This window comes from Bos indicus x Bos taurus, chromosome 15 (assembly GCF_003369695.1).
Source record: "Bos indicus x Bos taurus breed Angus x Brahman F1 hybrid chromosome 15, Bos_hybrid_MaternalHap_v2.0, whole genome shotgun sequence".
NCBI lineage: Eukaryota > Metazoa > Chordata > Mammalia > Artiodactyla > Bovidae > Bos > Bos indicus x Bos taurus.
In genome coordinates, this window is record NC_040090.1 from 41,383,967 (window position 1) to 41,405,295 (window position 21,329).

A 21,329-nucleotide genomic window follows, 5' to 3' on the forward strand; every position below is an offset into this window, starting at 1 on the left:
AAGGGGCAGGGGGCCGTGGGGGTGCCATCCCCTGACCGTCCCTTTTTGGTCCTTGGTGTCTGGTTTTGGCCACTGGTAGGTGTGTTATTTAATATGCTAATGTAGTAAATTCAACATATAATGAGACTCAGGGTCTGCTGGAGGTCAGACTCGGCACCATCTTTGGTGCTAGCTGGTTCCATCTAGGTTTTTCTTTTTTTTTTTTAAACGTTAAAAATTTGCTTTTCTTATTCAGTAATACAGAGTTTCACCAGAAGGCTGATTAAAAAAACAATCTTTGAAATGTCACCTGCCAGGGTCCAGCCCCAGCAGGATCCAGGGGTACCCTCAGGATGATGGCTTAGGTAATAAGGATAGCCAAGCGGAGAGCAGGGCTTGATCTTCCTTGATAAACACAGAAAGCCAATGAAGCTCCTGTGTTCCAACGAGTCATTCTGAAAGAAGAACAGAGAGAGAGAAGGAGGGAAAAGGAAAAAAGAACGACACGGGGAGACCAAGCTTCGGTGAGCGAGGCCCATAACTTTATTTTCAGAAGGAACTTTTATACCTTGACTTGTACATAGAGGGAAATGAAAGATGCAAAGTCATACAGAGTCAGCCCAAACATTACATCTGTTTATCAAAACCAGGATTTTTTCTGCACACCTTTCCCATAAACAATGTTGTGTACATTATCTTCTGGCCTTGGAGGCCTGTGGACATTTTATGACCCTTTTTTGATAAACGCTGCTCAACCAGAAAACTTATTTTCCCTTAAAGTGTTTCTTCTTTATTTTTCCCAGCCTCAGAAAGTACTAAACAGAGTTACATTCTCACGGAGCAAAGGTGCAGTGAGTTACGACAAAGAAAGAACCAATTAGCTCAAAGGTCTGATGTGGTTAATTCCAAGGCTGCTGCTTGTTTTTCTTACATTCCAGCTATGTTAACCAATGCACTTCCAGGTGCACAGTGGATAAGGGATATGGGAACTTGGCAGCAAGCATTGGCCCAATAATGAAGCCCTTTACCAATACTATCTATTCTAATAATTTTTCATCCCTTAAAGGACTCTGTGCTCATTAGGACTTTTAGAATGTTTAGGTTTCCCGTGCCTTTCAAGGTTGGGGAGTTGTGAATAATCATGTGTGTTAATTGCGAGAGTATGGATAAACCTGTCAGGCAAGCTAGAATGCTAACAGAGGGGTTTGAATTGAAATACTCCTATCATGCCCATTAACTAAAGCCCTAAGTTGATTTTTTCCAGAGAAAGGTGGTCGGGGATAGCCCCCTGTTAATGACAGAAGAGTTGGTGAAAGGCATAATATAATAAACAGTAGACAGATTTCGGTTTTGGGGTAGATGCTCGAGCAGATTCAGGGGGTCCCTGGAGGCCTGATCCGCCTTTGCCTGTCAGGTCTCTTCCGCATGACCTTTGGCATGGGTTGGGATCTCCTGTGGTGGCTCCCGGCAGTCACCGAAATAAAATCTTGATATACAACCCAAGTTGGTATATCACTAAAATATATTCTTAACAGAATAAAAGCCTATCGTCAGAACACTGGTTGAAAACATAGAAGCTCTATGGAGGCAGTAAATTGGGAGCTAGTCATGTTTGAAATTTGCCGTCAGTGTTTCATTGTTGAAACCCAGAAGTTAGAGTAAATTGAACTGATGGTATAAGCTAGTACCGTGGTTTTCTACCAGATTCTGGAAGAGTAGGATTATCGGAGGAGAGCTTTTAGCTTGTAAACTTAAATATCCATTTTTGTGGGGTTTTCTTTTTGGGTGTGTGTCGTTTCATTTCTTATCTCTGGACCCTTTCACTTAGATTCATGTCCCCTCCTGCTAACGGTGGGGGAGGTGGCAGTTGTGAGCAAGGACACTCCTGCTAAAGGGTGGTGATTCACGCATGGGTTTTGAGCAAAGACTTGGAGCAGCTCCAGCAACTCTCCTTTGTGTCTTTGGCTGTAGAAGGTCTTTCCTGGCAGGTTCTGGTCTTTTCCATTGACGGTTGTCCTGTGGATCGTTGTGATTTCGGTGTACCCGGGAGAGGTGAGCTCAGGGCTTTTCTTTTCCACCGTCTTGGCCAGTCTCGCCCACAGTGGGTCTCTGAGAGCAGTCTTCTTGGAGCCCCAGTTTCTGTTTCCTCCTCTGTTCTCAAGGTCGCTACCCTTCCTGTGTCAACCAGGCCCACCCTGGACTGAAGCCCACAGTCTATCTTCAGGGCTGCCAGGACTGCTGCCAGCCCCATGCTCACCTGTTCGCCCACCTGCTCTGGAGCCCAGGCCCACCCCCTCCTCCTAGCAGCTGCACAGTGCTGCCAACCTTGGCTGTCTGCTCCCCCATGGAGGGCATATGCATCTGAAATATTTCTTCTCAGGGAGCATGCCCGGAACCCAGAAAAGGTGTAGAAGATTTCATCCCCGAGCCCCAAGGCCCTGTTCTCACAGCACTATTAGCTGTAAGATAAAGGGTCTGCATGAATGGCTTCTTTCTACAGTGGCTGCCCTCACAGCCTGAGGTTCTAACTGGTCAATGCTTGGCTTTCACAAGTGCCAAGCGGGACCTGCTGTATAGCACAGGGAACTCTGTTCAAAGTTATGGGGCAGCCTGGATGGAAGGGGAGTTTGGGGGAGAATGGATACATTTATATGTATGACTGAATCCCTTTGCTGTCCACCTGAAATTATTACAACATTGTTAATTGACTGTACTCCAACATAAAACACAGACACACAAATCTATGCCCTATATAATCATCATTTAATTACCCCTGTGAATATTTGTAGGGACTGGAATCTAATGGGAATTGTTTAATGTGTTCTGTAATAATAAGCTGATGTACATGCTCATGAACATGCAGTAGATAATTAATTCATGATTATACATGTTACATATGAAAAAGCATGTGTACTTATATACGTGGAAGGTCACATAATCCACAATGTACATAGGAATATTAGTTTTTAAGATACTGTTTTTTAATACTAAAAGTACTTAAAGATACTGTTATTGTCTCATAAACAAGTTGTTTAGGGATTCATTTAAGTAGAATTTCAGTTTTGGGTGCTGATGGTAGAGCTGGAGCTTCTTACTTGCATCACAGGGAGATATGTTATTTTCTTTCCCTGATTTAGAAGAATAAAATAACAGATATACTACAAAGACTCTTCATTTTAGGAGGTTATTTTTAATAATGCTAGTTACTGGTATAAGAACTATAGTTCTCAGACAGTAGGTCTGTCTTAGACAGTAGATGCCCTTTGTCCAATGATACCACATGGGTGATCAGTGATTTGTCTTTCTATTCATGTTACTTTTTTTTCCCCCAAGACTTTCCTACATGAGTTTTAAAGCACAAATAAGTATTTATCTTTACGTAATGGCAAATGGTTCAAATAAGAATCATTGACTAATACAGGGCTTTAAATATGAAACACAAGTGTTTTTAAAGAAACAAAGGTTGTAATACAAAGAAACTAAAGGGACCTGGAGTCTACAAGCAGATTCCAAAAATGAAATCAGTAGAAAATCTGTGGTGAAACCAGAACACCGCACCCGTGCCTTGGAGAAGGGCTACTAGACAGCATTCAGTCAGCTGAAGATGGACTGACTGGTAGTGGTGTGTCCACACAGAAATCTCAAGTCGTTTCCGCTTGCGTAGAATCATCCAGATCTTCCCCAGACTGAAGGGACCACTCTGCGGCTTGCTTCTTTCCCATATTCCCAACAAGGCTACATAGAGTTCAACGCTTGATGAGCTGCATACAACAGCGGTTCCTTAGGAGCCAACATGCCGGGTGGGTGAGATTTCCCTATGAGAAGCAAACCTGGACGCTTACAGCAAAGTATCTAAATGGGCAGGTCCTTTGCTCTTCCTTCTGCTTATGTACAATATCTCCTTTCAAGACTGCTATCCCCATCATACTTGTTCCTTCACAAGTCGAAACCTTGAGGTGATATGAAGGAGATCAACATCAAGAAAAGAAAATTCAATTCAGAAATGAAGAAAACTGGAAGGTATGCAATACACCCCCAGAGCATCTTGATGACCCCTGCTGCAGTGCAGTCCAGTGTACTGCTTTGGTCCGTAGATAAGTCATGGCAGCTTGAATGAGCTCATGTTCCCCATCTCAGGTACTACCCAGGTAGGAAATACTGGGCAAGAGGAGTTTGCTAGAAGAATTAGAAATTGGAAAATTAACCAATTTTTATCCCTGTGATAATTCAACACTAGTAAGGAGGCAAGTACTGAAGATTAGAAGCTAAGATTACAAGAGAACCGAGGTATTTTTAATTGTCTAGTGTAGCTGAAGTGGCATTTTGTCCATATAGGATGAGATCCCTGTTGGACTATTAGAGCCTGTTTTATGTACAGTAATGGGTGAAGAACTGTTAAAGCGGCAATAATGAATGGGAGGATAAAGTGGAAGGTGATGAATAGGGTGAGTGGCTTTTGTCAACTGAGAATCCTCCCAAGATTCATTTGGCTTGGTTAATGCCAATGTAAGGAATTGCTGAAAAGGAGATTGGTAATGACTGTTGCCCCTCAAAAGGATTTGTAACCTCATGGTAAGATACAACCTATATATGCTGTGGCTATTACCTTAAATAGTAGGATAATTCTGACATTTCATATTTCTAGGAATGTGTAAGATCCATAATACAGGCCCCTTCTTAGATGGATAAATAAGCAAAGAAAGACTAGGAAAGGTTCATTTGCATATAAATATCAAATGATTCATCCATAGTTTGGTAGATATTAAATACAATGTATTGCCAGGAATAACCCTATTAAGATTTGTAAAATTAAATACTGGAGGCTCAAGAGGGAGGAGAATACATGTATACTTATGGCTGATTCATGTTGTACACCAGATACTAACACAACATTGTAAAGCAATGAAAATAAATTTAAATTGAAAATATTTGAAATTGAAAATAAATTTACAAAATGGAAGGAAAATTGCATCATGATGAGATTTGATGAGGATGGTAGATCAATAAGTACAATGTTAACGATTTTGATGAATGGGCAGGATTTTTCAATATTTAAAAAAAAAAAAAAAAGTACTGAGTTGGAAAGGACCTGAATTTCAGAATGATACAGACTTGGGTCCTAATCACAGTTCCCTGCGGAGTCACCTCGGGTGAGCTGGGCTGGGGGTCTGTGTTCTCACAGGGAGTGTGTCCTGAGGGTGTCACACCTGGATGCACACAACGCCCCCCCTCTCATTGGTGAGGCGATGGAGTCACCTCAGGTGAGCTGGGCCGGGGGTCTGTGTTCTCACAGGGGGTGTGTCCTGAGGGTGTCACACCTGGGTGCACACAACGCCCCTCCTCTCACTGGTGAGGCGACGCACAGCCCTCTCGGGTTTCTCAGCTTCACAGACATGCTCTGACTGGCATTTTGTCTCTGCATCTAGTTACAAAGTCTTGTGGTGAGGGGCTTTCCATCTTGGCCAGAGCTGGTCTCCCTAGTGGGGATTTTGTTGACAGAGTGGCAAGCTCTGGGAAAATCCTGCAGGTGACTGAGGTGGGTCAGTCCTGCATGGCTCCCCCTCCACAGGCCAGTGTCACTTCTGAGTGAACGAGTGAGGGCCTCCAGTGAAGGTGCCTCCCACGTCCCACCACACCAACCACTCGGATGGCCCCAGCAGCTGTGAGGTGGATCTCAAGGGCCTGGGGTAGAGACCAAGGACCCCCAGGCTCTGCTCTTCCTTCAGGGCTTATGTGGCTTCCTTGATGGTCATTACAGCTTTTTTCTGTGGTGGCCACAGCTGTTCTCCATGTCCTTCTGGGGACTCACCCAGGGCTGCAGCCCCATCACCACTGGATGTTCTTCCTGGTTCCCCTTCAACAGCAGTGGGGTACGGCTCCCTCCGGCATTTCAGCCCTGAACACTCCCAAAGTCCAGTCCAGTGCTGGGGAAGGGCGGGTGTCCTCCTCATAAAAGCTGGCTTGTAAATAGCCTTTTTCTGAAAGAAATCCTTGTTCTCAAATGCCTCACCAATATAGTCCCCCTGGGCTCCATCTGGCAACCCACTCCAGTACTCTTGCCTGGAAAATCCCATGGACGGAGAAGCCTGGTAGGCTACAGTCCATGGGGGTTGCAAAGAGTCAGACACGCCTGAGCGACTTCACTTGGGCTCCATCAGAGCTGATTGACCACAATTCTCCTCTCATTGGTGGCTTTCACCTAACCCTATCCTGAGGTTGGGCTTCCTTGGTGGCTTGAAGTGAAGTGAAGTCGTTCAGTCGTGTCCGACTCTTGGCGACCCCATAGACTGTAGCCTACCAGGCTCCTCCGTCCGTGGGATTTTCCAGGCAAGAGTACTAGAGTGGGTTGCCATTTCCTTCTCCAGAGGATCTTTCCAACCCAGGGATCAAACCCGGGTCTCCTGCTTAGCGGGAAAGAATCCACCTGCCACTGCAGGAGACTCGGGTTCAATCCCTGGGTCAGGAAGATCCCCTGGAGAAGGAAATGGCAACCCACTCCAGCATTCTTGCCTGGAGAATCCCACAGACAGAGGAGCCTGGTGGGCTACAGTCCATGAGGTTGCAAAGAATCGGCTACGACTGAGCGACTAAACAACAATCCTGAGGTTAGGGACTCGTTTCCCTTTCTTTCTTCTTAAAGTTAACACCAGCATACATGGAATCTGGACCATCCACTCCCGTGCTGCCAATCCCAGTCTTCTCTTCCAACGAACCCTGGGAAACTTCATGTGAACGGAGACGCTAGAAAACCCCCAACTTCAGAATTCCCTGCCTGCGCTCTAACCTGCCCCGGAAAATCCCACACCCAGAGCCCGCGGGCCGGGAAAATGCCCTAGTGCCGGCCGCGAGGATCCGCATGGCCGCCAGGGGGCAGGCGTGCGCCGCGGACCGTCCCGGCCGGACCAGGCGCGCTGCTCCCCGGCTCCCGCGGGCGGGGCGAGGGCCCGGGTTGGAGGAAGCCCCCAGTCCCGCGGCCCAAGGGAGCAAGCCCCGCCGCAAGCTCATTTTATCTTCAACACTCCGGGAACTCAGCGCTGCTCTCCTAGTTTACCGATGAAGGAGGTGAGGCTCAGAGTTAAGCAGTTGCCCAAGGGGACACAAAACCCAGGTGCCCAGGCTCCAGGGCCACTCCGTCATTCCTGGCACGTGCGTGTGCGGGCAAGTGCTGGCCAGCCGGGGGGCCTCGTGAGGGAAGGGTGAGAGCACCCCCGCTTCTGGCTCAGCCCCTGGGGATTTCCTCCTGGGGGGGTGGCCCTAAGGAGGGCCCTGTTGGCGCCTGGAGGCACGTTAGTCATGCATGCTCCCCCATTCCCCCCGCCTCCCTCCCTGGGGCAAACAGCCCTGGGCCCTGTTGCTGTAGGCATCTCAGAAAGGGGCAGCCCTCTGCCCTCTGTGGACACGCTTGGCTGGAGTCTGCCGGCCGTCTGGCTTGGGTGAGAGTGGGTGAGGAGGGAGGAGGAGCAGCCAACAAGCAAGGGCCTGTTTCCTGCCTGGCCTGACCCCAGCTGTCCCCAGGGAGGCCCCAGCAAGCCGAGTAAGGTCATCCAGGGCGAAATTCCAGCCTGAGCCCTGAGCAGTCACTTCACTTTTCTGATAAGGCTCAAGAAAGGACCCGGAGTGTCCTCCGCACACCCCCTCGCTGTCAGCACCTCTGTTGTTGGGGAGCCTCCGCTGCAGACAGCCTGCCTGGAGAAGAGACAAAGATAGACCCGGGACAGATAAGCAGAGACAGCCAGGCAGAGAGAGGGCAAGGGACGCAGATGAGGAGATGCGGTGGGGGCAGGGCAGTGGCCCAGGCGGTGGGTCTGGAGCCCCAGAGGTCAGAAGAGGTTCCCAGTTTCTCTTGCTGAGCTCTGCCTGGGCTCGGGTGTTGGAGAAAGATGCCATCATGGTGGAAACAGAAGAGCTTTTGTGTGGTAGGAAGACGATTAAGCTGGCAGTCCTGCCTCTCTGGGCCTGGTGGATGAGGGTGCTGGCAGAGTCCATGTGGGGCGTGGCCACCGAGCCTCCTGGAGGCCAGGCCAGAGGGGTTGAGATGGGGGGCCCTGTACCTCAGTGGAGGGGCAGGTGGGGCACCCCTGGGACAGATGGGGCTGTACCCAGACAGCTAAGTGTCTCCTGCTCAGGGCCTCTTCTTCTCCCTATAGAATATTTGCACCTAACACGGGTGATTTGACTTGACAAGTGAGCAAGGGCATAAAGTCACAGTTGGCCTGCGGGCACCCCAGTCACCATATGCAGCTGAGTCAGTCACAACCATTTCCCCCATCCCCTGGGGGCCAGAGCCTCTGCCCCACCTGCACACGTAGACACATCCACGCAGGTACGCGCAGGTACACACAGACGTGATGCGACTGAGTCATAGATGCCTCCTCAGAGAGCACGTGCCTGCATGCACGCGCACACAGGTGCCTGCAGACACCACGTGCCTCTGATTCTGAGTCACCAGGCCATTGAACCCTGAGGGAGGGTGCCCAGAGTGTGTGCTGCCTTCCCTGTTTAGACCCATATATACGCATATATATGGTGCCCATATATACGCATGCACGTGTACGTGCCCACCCTCTATCCTGCTACAATCTGCTGGGGGGGTGGTCAATAAATATCTGTGGAATGGATAAACGAATGAATGAATGAATGAACAAACAAGTGAAAACGTGAGCAACACCCACACTGCTTGGAAACTTGGTACCATCGGTTGGGGCTGCGCTGCAGGGTGGGTCCCAAGTGTGTCTGCTGGGAGTTGTCCTGCTCCAAATATAGCCTCCGTGGGAGGGCTGGGAGCCAGGGCTGCCTCCCAGACTGTGACTTCACTGGGCCTGAGGCCCAGCCTCTGAGGAGTTGGAGAAAATTAACAGAGAAGAGGCCCAAGCTTTCCACAGCCAGGGCTGAAGTGTGAGACTAGAGCTGGTGGGTGACTGCGTACTCAAAGTGTCAGTGGCTTGAGCTGGAGGGTTGAGGACTGTGTGGTGGGCCCAGAAAGGACAACTTCTGAGGCAGGCCCCTGGGAACCACCTATCTGGGATGTCTTGGGCCAGATGTGCAGAAGGCACAGCCCCACTTGAGGATGGGGAAGCACCGTGCTTAGGTCCATTGGTGGGTGTCAAGCCAAGGCCTCTTAGATGGCCCCCCATCTGGACAGGCCTGCTTGCAGGGCGGTTCCCATCTGCAGCTTGACTCTTCCTTCCCTAGAGGCTGTGCCTCTGCCCTATTTCATCATCTAGGATATTGCAATATTACCCTAACTGATCTTTCTGCCTTGACTACCCCCTCAAGTCCATCTTGTTCATAGCTGCCAGCTTTCTTTGTCTGAAATATAGATGTGATTCTGTAACTCCTCTGCTCAGAAGCCTTCCATAGCTTCCTGCTGTTTAGCAATAAAGGTGGCTTGCCTTAGTCTGGTGCTCAAGACCCTTTCATAACCTGCTCCTGCTTTGCCATGTGTGTTTCGAAAGGCTGACGTAGGACGAGGGCATTGGTTACGTGCTAAAGGGCGGGTTCATGGATGCTAGGCTGATGGATGCTTATAGGAATGGAGGGGCCCAGGGACTGTTTGATTTGTAGACAAATGATTAGAGCTTGGGATGCTCATGGGGCTAGCAGTAGGCGTGGAGACGTGGATGGGTGGGGGGTTGGAAGTCAAGGCGGTATTGGTTGTAAAGGACAACCCCAACCCCGCCACGTGTCATCAGGAAGGGGGTGAGGGTGAGTGCGAGGCCCCTTGGACACACTTCGCTGGGGGCCGGGCCTCGGGAAGGTGGCTCCTCCCTGTCCCAGGCAGCTCTCAGGTCTGGCCGCGCCTGCCCTGCGGCCCCTCCCTCTGCCTTCTCCTGCCTGGCCTGGTTTTCTGCCTCATGGCCCAGCAGTTGTCCTCAGCCGTCCTTGAGCCTTCCTTCCTTCCACAAGATGTTTGCTCTTTTTTTTATGTGACCTATTTTTAAAGTCTTTATTGAATATGGTACAATATTGCTTCTGTTTCGTGTTTTGGTTTTTGGGCCTTGAGGCATGTGGGCTCTTACCAGGGATCGAACCTGCACCCCCTGCATTGGAAGGCTAAGTCTTAACCACTGGGCTGTGAGGGAAGTCCCCACAGGTGTTTTTATCAAGTGACTGGTTATGTGCCTGTTTGTACTCAGCAAAGCTTCTATGTGCTGAAAAATAGACTGGGAACAAAAAGTTACTGCCCTCTGGAAGTGTGCTTTCTGAAGGGAGAGACAGACGTGAAGCAGTTACGTGCCAGGTGGTTAATGCTGTGGGACGACCGTGAGGGCTAGGGGGTTGGGGTGCCTGCCCAGGGGGCTCAGGAAGTCTCCCATCAGGGAGTATTTGAGCAGAGATGTGAATAGAGTGAGGGTGAGCCCTGAAGATCGCTGGGGCAAGAGTGTTTCTAGGAAGAGGGAATGGCGAGCGTGGTGGCCCGGAGGCAGGACTTCTCTGCACGTTTGAGCAGCATCAGTGAGTCCAGTGTGGCCGATGCAGAGTGGACAGGGGTACGGAGGTAGGAGATGGGGTCAGAGGGACAGAGCAACAGGGTTTTGGAAGCCGTGATTAGGACTTGAGCTTTTACTCCAAGAGGAGAAGGCTGGAGGGTGTTCGACAGAGAAGCAACGCTCTTCTGTGGTTTCAAAGGCCGCTCTGGCTTCCGTGTTGGGAACAGACTAACAGGGTCCAAGGTGGAAGCAGGGAGCCCAGTTAGGAGGCTCCTGCAGAAACCCAGGGGGAGCTCACCCAGCGCGGCAGTGGCAAAGGTGGTGACGGGTTGTCCAGTTGAGGATGTATTTTGATGGCAGAGTAATCAAGATTTGCTGATGGATGGGCTGTAGGTGAGAGAGAGAAGAAAATTCTTTCAAGGACGAACCTAGACTTTTTGGCCAGGGTGACTGAAGATGGAGTTGCTTCTTCTGAAGTAGGAAGTTGTCTTTTGCGGCCGCCGTCACCCTTCCCTAGACCACAGCAGCCTCCAGAGTGGCTCTCCACATCCTCTCTTACCAGCCTCCAGCCTGTTTTCCCTGTTACAGCTACTCCGTGTATGGGTTCTGCCTTTTTTTTTTTTTTTTGATGGTTTGCTGCTGCTAAGTCGCTTCAGTCGTGTCCAACGCTGTGCGACCCCATAGACGGCAGCCCACCAGGCTCCCCCGTCCCTGGGATTCTCCAGGCAAGAACACTGGAGTGGGTTGCCATTTCCTCCTCCAACGCATGAAAGTGAAAAGTGAAAGTGAAGTCGCTCAGTCGTGTCTGACTCTTAGCGAACCCCATGGGACTGCAGCCTACCAGGCTCCTCCGTCCATGGGATTTTCCAGGCAAGAGTACTGGAGTGGGGTGCCATTGCCTTCTCAGGTGTGTTTTATTGGTTTCCTTTCCGAATCCTTCTACAAAAGAGCAAAACGAAAGCTCCTAGCAAGAGGGTGAGGTGTGTGTGTGTGTGTCACTCAATCATGTCTGACTCTTTGCAACCCCATGGACTGTAGCCGGCCAGGTTCCTCTGTTCATGAAATTCTCCAGGCAAGAAAACTGGAGTGGGTTGCCATTCCCTTCTCCAGGGGATCTTCCCAATCCAGGGATTGAACCCAGGTCTCCTGCATTGCAGACGAATTCTTTACCGCTCTGCCTCTGGGGAAGAGGGTGAGGACCCTTCCCCATCACCATGTTCCCCACCTGTGTCCCTGCTGGGTTCGCAGAGGCAGGGGACCGGCTGCTCGGGAGGAGAGTCAGAGAAGCCCCCCCCACCCCCACCACGCAGAGAGGGTAGAGGCCTCTCCTGGGGAGGGTGGGGCTGGCTTGGGGTCACAGCAGGGGCTGGAGTCCAGGCGGCCCTGTCCCTGGGCAGGAAGGCAGACCCGAGTGTAGGCTGGAGGCCTGTTAGACCCAGAGCTCCGCCAGGAGAAGAGGCTGTGAAATTTGCAGTATCAGGTTTCGGAAAACACAGGGTCAGGGTCAGCGGAGCAGCTGGTAGTGGGGAAGGCCAGGCCCAGCTAATTTCCTGTCAGAGTGGCCCAGAGGCCCCAGCCTCTCTCCGAGCTGGCCGCAGGGGAGGAGATGCCGGGAATGGCTCACATTCCTCTGGCGGGGGCCCACGCCGAACCTCGGGGGGCCCGCGGGGAGTGAGGAGGTGGACGTGCTGAGGCCAGAGGCGGGGGCCCTCTGCAGGGACCAGGCCTCTGCCGTCCGAGCCTTAGACTGGGATGGGGCCAGAGGCGGGAGAGCAGCGGCGGGAGACCATCGCAGCTGCTAGAGCTCCAGGGTAAAGGAGCCCAACCTCATATTTCAGACGAGGAAACAGAGGCTCAGACAGGACCAGATCTCAGCAGGATCGCAGGAGCATCCTGATTCTAAGCCCTGGAGCTGTTTTTTCTGGCCAGGCCCACCAGTTTCCTGGAAGGCCCTGCATTGCTAAGTTGTGTGACGGAGAAGGGTGGGCAGGCAAGCAGGCTCGGTCTGTGCTCCTCCTGGAGGGAGGTGGGAACCCTTGCTTCCACATGGGGGGCTTGCTTCCCGTATAGTCTTGCTGGGGGTTGGGTGGCCCGTGTGGAGCAGGCCGGGGGGCCTGCGTCAGCTGAGGGCCCACCTCTCCTTCCCGTGGAGGACCCCAGCCCATCCCCACCACGGATGGGACTCTACGCCCTGGCCCAGCCCCAGGAGGATGAGGCCATGTTCCTGGCCTTGAGTGGCCTGACCAGGCCCAGTGGGAGGCAGAGGTCACAGGTCCTGGCCCAGCTGAAGTATGATGTCCAGGTAGGATTGGCCCCGGACACAGTCACACGAGCCCGGGTGCAAACCTGGCCCGTCGGATGCCACTGTGTGACCTCAGGCAGGTCAGGTAACCTTTCTAAACTGCAAAACAGAGAGGGACCACTGCCGTTCTCTCTTTCCATCAGCTCGTATGGAGGGTCTGTGCCTTGGACAGAGGGTCTCCTGCCGGATGCTGTGAGACACACCCCCTCCCAAGGCTCGGAAGTGTTGCCTGTGCCCTCTATCCACATCGCCCACCACCCCCAGGGAGTATCTGGGGAGGCTAGGCCAAGGCCTCCGCTGTCCGCCTAGCCATCCTTTCCCCGCTCTCAGCACTTGACTGTGAGACTGGGACCTTGTAAGGTGTCCCAGGCATCCACTTGACCAGACTGTCCCTCCATCCCCTCTGTCCACCAGTCAGGCCCCAAGTTCTACAAATGCCACCTCAGGCCTGTCTCCGAGGCTTCTGTATCTACGCAGCCGCGCTGCCTTCTCAAGTCTGAACAGCCACGGTGGCCTCCAGCCGCCCTCCCTCCTCACTCTCCCCCATGCACTCTTCACCAGAGAGATCTTTCTAAATACGCATCCCAGCCTGGCCTAACTGCCTTCCCTGCCCTCCTCCGCGCACCTCCGCGCATCCCTGGACTCAGCATAAATGTCACTTATTCAGGGAAGTCTTCTCGGATCCCCAGGGCTGGACTGGGCTCCCCTCCCATCTGTCTCTGGGCTTCTAGCTGTCCCCATCCCATCACAACTCTGATCACACTAGACATCAAATCTTTCAGGTCTGGGGAATGGATTATTTTACTTGGAGTCTAGAGTAATCAGAACAGCAAACATCCATGAATGCTTTTGGAATGCCTGAAAGGTGGGCACACAGTGCTTTGGGGTGATGGGTCTACTCGTAGTCGGTTCCATCCTACGTCTGGAGATATGGGGGAGTGTGCCCCTTATCAGGACTGACTCTGGTACCTCACATACTGAGGCCCTGGGCAGAGACATGACTTCTGTCTGGTGAGGCTCAAGCAATGTGGTCATGCAAGGAACCCTCAGCCTCACCTGCTAAACTCAGCTGCCACCAGGAAATTCAGATGTTGACAGAGGCAATGGGTGGGCCCATGTCAGACAGCATCTGCATGTAAAAGTGGGTGTGTGCTCGTGCAAGTGTACAGGTATGAACATGCAGCCGCCGCCTGTTGTCTGTGTGTGCGTGGCTGCGTTTGTGTGTAAGTGCTCCCCTTACAGCGACTCCTTTCCCAGCCTAGCCTGTGCTGGGTGCTGGTGCCTTGCACACACCTATCATGACTTGTATCATGGTACTTTATCTGTAGGATGCTATATTAATTTTCTGTTGCTGTTGTAACAAATCACTACAAACTTAGTGGCTTAAAACAGCAGACTTATTATCTTACACTTCTGGAGGTCAGAGTCCAGAGTGGGTCTCACTGGGCTAAAATGAAGGCGTCAGCAGGGCTGTATCCCTTTTGGAGGTACTCCCGGCTTTTGGGGGCTGCCCACGTTCCGTGGCTCATGGCCCCTTCTGTCTTCGAAGCCAGCGATGGCTGAGTGAGTCTTTCTTAGATCACGTCACTCTGACGTTCGCTTCTGCCTCCCTCTTCTGCATGTAAGGACTCTTGTGATGATATGGGGCCCATCTGGGCTGGTCTCTGGAGGTCAGTTGATGGGTAGCCTTAATTCCATCTGCAACTGTAATTCTCCTTTGCCACGCTGCATAGCTTGTTGGCAAGTCCTGGGGATGAGGGCGGGGATGACATTGTTCTGTGTCAGATATGCTCTGCCCCTTCTGTCACTTGTGACCTCTTTGGGCCTGTGCTGGGTCTGATTGATCTGCATGCCCCTCTGGAGCAGGACACTGGCCAGCTGGCCCTAGGTGCTTATTACATATTTGTTGAATAAATCTGATTCAGCCAACAGCTTATGGAGAATCCGTTTTGTGTTGGGTATTTTGACATCACAGTTTTTCCTCCCATTTGATAGGTGAGGAAGATAAAGCTCAGAGAAGTTAGGACCCACCCAAGGCCAAAGAGCTAGTTAGTGGCAGAGCAGAAGCTCAGTGTACCCTGACCTCGGGTCAGCAAGGCTGACACCTTAGTTCCTTCGAGTCTGGGATGCTGAGAGAGACCAGTCCTGGACCTTTGGTGGTGGCCATGAAAATGCATCTCTTGAGTTTCAGGCTGGCCTCTGCCACTGTGCTCACACCCACCGCTGTTTGCTCCCAGGCCTGCGGGCTGCCCTTGACAGGCAGTCCTGGCATGAGGATTCCCCACTGGACTTGTTGCTGTCTTAGGCCTAAACTGCCACCTTAGACTCTTCTACTCTCCCTCTGTGCTCCTGTCTCTCCCTGGTAGGGTTCAGACCTCCATCAGTTTGGTGTCTCTCCCAGCTCCCCTGACTCCCTACCTACTTCTCACTGGAAATGTCTCACACAGAGGAGATGGGGAGGAGGATGCCATCCTGGTTGGTGGGGACCCCACATGGTCCCTGGAGCTGGTAGTAGCTCAAATGCTAGAAATTTCACTGGTGAGAACCCAGGGAAGTTTCCTAGAGATGAACTCTGTGGCAGGTGTGATAATTCAGGAATTTGAAAAATATGGGGGGAAGAGTGCCTTCAAAAGATGGGCCGCTTGCTTCTCACTTGTCCTGATGGCCCGCAAAGGGAGGAAGAGGGACTGTGAGCCCCCAACAAGCAGCTCGTGGGTGAGGGGGACAGCACGCAGCCTAGGTGGGGGGGCTACAAAGAGGCCCTTGCCTCTAGCAGTGGGGGACAGCTGTGGTGGAGTGGCAGGTAAGGACAAAGAGAGTTGCAGAGCTCCGGATGAGACTGAGCACTCGGCCAAGGTAGTTGTATGGGGGTCAGGCTGTACTGGGTAAATGTGGCACCCTGAGGTCACTGAAGCTGCAGCCTCCCTGACCCTCTGGGCTGGCAGGTGTGGCCCACACTTCCTTGGGAAAACTCCCACCTCCCCTGCACTGAAAGATGCCACTGAGGCCTCGCTTCCACAGGGCAGCCGGTCCCCTCCCAGGAGCAGCACCTGCTTCCTCTCCTGTCTGCTAAGGACAATGATGAGGGTGGAATTCCAGAAGAATCTGGCTGGGGACATGCTGGGCCTGATAAGGGGGAAGGAAACTACCCTAGGAAAGAATAAGAACCAGGGTGGGTACTGGCAGAAGGCAGGGGGATTTCCTGGGATTGGATTTGCGAGTGTTTGAGGCAGCTGGAATGGAAGACTGGATCAGCCAGAATCCATTGACGTGAGGGCACGTTCTTCAGACATAGAATTTCATACCCTAGCTAGGATGCCAGGGGGTGGAGCAGACGCTCCTAGAAGCCTTTTGGAAAAAGTCACAGCCAGCACTCAACAGAGTGGAAATACCCAAGTTTCCCTGGCAGACAGTAGAGAAGAAATTCATGACAGCTGAAGAAAGTGGCCACTTGGAGTGATGTATTATGTAAGGCCAGTATGGACAGGCAAGGACAGAGGGCCAGGCAAGTGGACAAGTGTATCGAGCATGGTATCCCCAGGGGCCAAATGGATGGGCAGCCAATAGGTTCTGCTTAACGTTATCAGCCGGGGAAGCAGACAGGAATGGAGGAGCAGGAGCGGGGCAGCAGAAAGTCAGGGTCCCTACTCAGTTCCCAGACCCGAGCCTGTTTTCAGACATGGAAGCCGTCTCCTGAAGAGGCGGCCAGGGCTCTAGGAAGAAGGACCCTGCAAAACAGCCATCAGTATGTATCATCATGATTCCTTCAGTTTTCCCCAAAGGTTTATAGCCATTTATTTGAGTGACTGTTCACTAGAGAAAGGGGGCCACCAGGCAGGTTTTGAGTCATATTAACACTTGGAGGCTCCAGGCATCTCGCAGGCTATTTGTCAGAGTGGGGCCCATGGAGGTCAGGGAACAAGTGGAATCCTGGCTACAACTGGGCTTGCACTGGGTCCACGACCCATGCAGTGTTTAATTAGAATTCACGTGCTCTGGACCCCACTCTGGGTACCTGGCCTAGTGGGCAGGAGCTGTCACAGCAGAGAAAGCTAAGTGGAAACTTCTGAAATTGCCTTCTCCTTGTTCCCTCATCCTGCTCAAGGTAATAGATAAAAAAACAACACCTCATCCCAGGGGTGATGGCAGAAACAAATGCCACCGTTAACAACTTAAAGGACGAATGGGTGGCGGTCCTACCATCTCTCCATTTAATTCACCAGTCTGACCTTTGCAGAAGTTGACCAGATCCTGGAAGAAGACTGCAGGCTTCACCAAGTGATAGCTCTGTTTGCAGCTGCTGTGCCTGTGGAACCATTCCTAGAGCAGATTCATAAGGCTTTAGGTATGCACTTTGCGGTCATTTGGCAAATGCCTTCTTTTCCATTCCAATTTGAAAAGAGGATCAGAAACAGTTCACGTTCACATGAGATGAACAACAATATTCATTTACAGTTTCACCTCGGGGCTACATTAACTGTCTTGCCCTTTGTCATAATATAATCCCCAGAGATGAGAGCCATGTGAGTATCACAGTGATCCATTACATCAGTGACACCGTGGTGGTGAGACAGGATGAGCAAGAGGCGCCTCTGTGCTGGAGGCCGTGGCGAGGTCACACGCTGTGTAGAGCAAGGCATAGAAACCTGCGAAGACTCAGGGGCCTGACACTCCAGTGGTTTGTAAGGGGCTCAGCAGCCAGGGGTATGCAAGGATATCCCCTCCCAAGTAAAAGAAACAGGTGTATCTTGTATCTTTTACAGTGAAGACAGCACAGGGCCTGGCTACCCTTGGTGGAAGGTTGCTCTTGGTTAGAGACAGCACCTTACTCTGGGAGAGATGGAAGGCTGCCGGCCGCTGGTGGGTCCCCTAACAGGACCAGGCACTCAGAAGGTCCAGGCTGCAGTGCAGTCCTGCGTTGGGTCATACCATTTGGCAGACTCTCTGGTGCTGGAAGCGTCAGTAGTGGGAAAGGGAAAAGATGTGGTATGGGGCTTATGGAGAGTCCCGGGGATGCTGCAGCAGGCTGCACTATCAGGGACAGAGGATTACACACCTTTGAAAAATAAATTTTAGAAGCTTTATTATGTTTTGGCCGCACTGGGTCTCTGTTGCTGCAGGTGAGCTTTCTCTGCTTGTGCTGAGTGGCGGCTGCTCTTTGCGATGGTGCCCCGGCTTCTCACTGCGGTGGTTTCTCTTGTAGAGCACGGTCTCAATAGTCATGATGCACGTGCCTGGTTGCTCTGTGGCATGTGAGATCTTCCTAGACCAGGGATCAAACCAGTGTCACTTGCATTGCAAACAGGATTCTTAACCCCTGGGCCACCAGGGAAGTCCCCGATTATAAACCTTTTGAGAAACAGTTTCTGGCCTGTTACTAGGCTCTGGTAGAGACAGAACGTCAGATCACAGGAGGCATCTCAAACCGCCCAGTCTGAGTTGGGGTGTGTTGGATGTGTCAGTTCATTGAGTCGGATGGGCCTGGCAGTAGACCAGCGTAAGAGGAAAACGCTCCCTCTGCAGCCGAGCCTGAGTGGGGCCGGAGCGCACCAGGAGACCGCATGAGGACGCAGCCGGGCCCGGCCCCTGACTTGCACCTACGGCCACATGGAGGTCCTGCATAACCAGCTGGAAGAGGAGGGACAAGCCTGAGCTTGGTTTATGGATGGGTTGGTTTGGTACATGCCTACGAGCTGCGGGTGGGCAGTAGCTGTATGACAGAGACCTAAAGGGAAACGGAAAATATTCCTGCTGGGTAGGGCTGTGAGCGGAGTACCTGGTCATGTACTTTGTAGACAAAGAGTGGCCCAAGGTAGTGAGCAGATACATACCCTCCTGGGCAATGGCCAACTGCCTGTTTGGTCAGGGGCCTGGAAGGAGAAGAACGGGAAGATTAGGGACGAGGAGATGTAGGGTAGAGACAAGTGGATGGACACATGGGGGAAACACGAAGATTTTATTTTTAAATTTATTTTGGCTATGTAGGCTCTTTGTTGTGGCGCGCAGGTATCTCTCGTTGCCCTGCACAGGCTTAGTTGCCCCTCGGCATGTGGGATCTTAGTTCCCTGACCAGGTATCGAACCTACACCCCCTGCACTGGAAGGCAGATTCCTAATCACTGGACCACCAGGGAAGTCATCATGCAAGATTTCAGTGCCACATGTTAATGCCCATTAGAAAGCACCTGGCACATTGGAGGCAGTGAACAATAAGTAAACAAAATGACCTGGATGGTTGACACTAGCTGGTCCTTGTCATTGCTATGTGGGACCAGCAGGATGAGCCCGAGTGGGGTGACCACAGTGGCAAAGGCAGAGCCAGGCAAGGGCTGACTTGGCCCACCGGCACAGACTTCCACATCCCAAGGCTGCTCCAGGTACTGCTCCCTCTCCGTGCCCAGCCTGCCAGCAGCAGAGACCTATGCTGAGCCCGCATGTGGCCCTCCTCCTGCCTGGGGCAGGTCAGCTACTTCAGGCACTTTCCATCCTGGAAGGGCCAGTGGTTCATCTTCACAGGGATGGAAATCTCCTTTGAGTTTACCCTTCCTGACCAGAGAGCCTCAGTCAGCACCACTGCCCGGGAACTTACAGAAGGCCTGATCCAAAGGCATAGATTCCACACAGCTGAGCATTTGACCAGGGACACAGGAAGGGTCCTGCTGAACCACGGCTCATGGCTGTCACCAAGGCGACGACTCGTGTGTCCAGGAACCAGCAGGGGTCCTTGACCCTGATCAGCAGAAGACAGGGCTGCTTCTACACGATGGGGGCAGGAAGGAGGGGACTTTCTAGCCACTCAAGTAATCCCCACTGTAACCCAAGGAGACCTGTGCAGCAGTCCTGACCTGAGACAGGTTTGATTACCCTGATCCTCCCTCAGTGTTGGGAAGATCTGGAGAGAGAAACGGCAACCCACTCCAGTATTCTTGCCTGGGAAATCCCATGGACAGAGGAGCCTATGGGGCTACAGTTCATAGGGTCACAGAGTCGGAAACGACTTAGCAACTAAACAACAACAACCTCCTTCAATGAAGGCTTGGATCACATCTCCAGGAGAGTCCTCAGCATACCCTGAGGTGGCTGAGGGTGAGGGGAACTCAGAATGGAGAGTGGGAAGAGGGAGGGTATGAGATGAACTGCATCAAGGGCGCTGTATTAGTCCTTGGACTCGCCTCTGAGTTTGGCTAGAAGAGAGGCCCAGGGGAAACTGGGAGGAACTTCTCTGGAAGCTGGCTGTGAGAGGTGCTCTGTGACCACGGTGAGAAGACCCCCTGGGTCTCTGAGTGCACAGCCTGTGTGTGACTGTGGGCCCCAGCTGCTGCTGCATTTTGGAATCCACTGCTGTTTGTTTCCCTGGCTGCAGCATGCTGATGGCTGAACGGGGTGGGTGTCCCAGGCTGTCCTGGGGAGGTGTGGGGTTGCTCTGATGATTCGTGATGTCCTGAGGACTTCTCATCTGCCTTGCCGAACTTCCTTAGAGTTACTCCACAGTCTGAGTCTCCCACCCAGCTTTTCCTCCTCCCTCCCTTCCCTGGGTCTTTGACAAGGTCATGCCTGCACGCTGGTCTCCTGACTCTCCCAACCTCCCCTACTTTGCTGCGCATTTGGCGCCTGCTTCTCAGAGGACTGGGACGAACACGTCTGTTAGCACCACTCAAAGCAGGATCCTTGGACCAGCAGCCTCAGTGTCACCTGCGAGCATATTAGGAATATGGAATGTCAAGTCCCCTCTCAATCCTACTGAGTCAGGATCTTCATTTTAGCAAGATGATTCATACACACGCTACAATTTGTGAAGCGCTGATTTAGATGCTTTGGTCTCTTTCAGCAAATCCTTTCCATCACAGTTTGGAGCCTCAGTTGCTGCAAAGGTGAATCCTTGGAATCACAAGTTCACAGATCAGGGTCCTTCATTTTATAGGTCAAAGCCTTAAAGTTAAGATGTAGTTCAAGGTCTTATCACGAATTAGATGCAGCACGGAGGTCCCTCACCTCCCACTTTGGCTCTGCTTTGAGCAGGTTGCTTGCTCTAAATCTGCCTTGCCTAGCATAGTAGCCCAGGAATGTGGCTAGTTGTGGTATAATTTTTAAAAGTTTTTTTTTTGGATCTTTGTCCTGGGTTTGTGACATGGAGTTGCTAAAACCTTTAGAACTTCCTGAGTGAAAGGCGTGCCTTTGTTATTCATAATGAGTCCCTCTGCCCACACCTGTGTTTATGTGAATGCAGTGACTCAGGCTGGGCCCCTAGATAGCTTCAGGGTGGTTACCAGAAAGAACTACATGCGAACGGGGTGTGGGAAATTACACCTCCAGGGGGACTGGAGAGTGGGTTATGAAAAAATCCTGACGGGATGTAGAGAGCTTCCCAGCTGGCGACCACAAAGAGGGGCTGGGAGGGCACAGGCCACCCTCTCTCCGATCCTTGCCCCACGCATCCCTTCCTTGTGGCTGTTGCTTCCTTAGGACACACTGATAAGCACAGACCACGCACTTCCTGAGCTGTGCATGTTATTCTGCACAATCACTGAACCCGAGGAGGGGGTTGTGCATTGGTCGAAAGTCTGGTGGCCCCTGGGACTTGCAAGTGGCATCTGAAGGGGGGACACTCATGTGGGACCA

The 21,329-nt window shown here is 51.9% G+C and overlaps 1 long non-coding RNA gene across 2 annotated transcripts in view; it reads left to right on the forward strand.

Moving 5' to 3' along the window:
* LOC113905669 overlaps positions 1-21,329 on the forward strand; it is a 57,823-nt gene that overhangs the window by 802 nt on the left and 35,692 nt on the right. The window contains exon 1 of one of the 2 annotated variants that reach the window (XR_003514700.1): positions 6,634-7,041. The exons of the other annotated variant lie outside the window; for it this stretch is intronic. This is a non-coding gene — a long non-coding RNA (uncharacterized LOC113905669). Of the gene's footprint in view, positions 1-6,633; positions 7,042-21,329 lie in introns of those variants that run through there. 2 annotated transcript variants of the gene reach the window in all.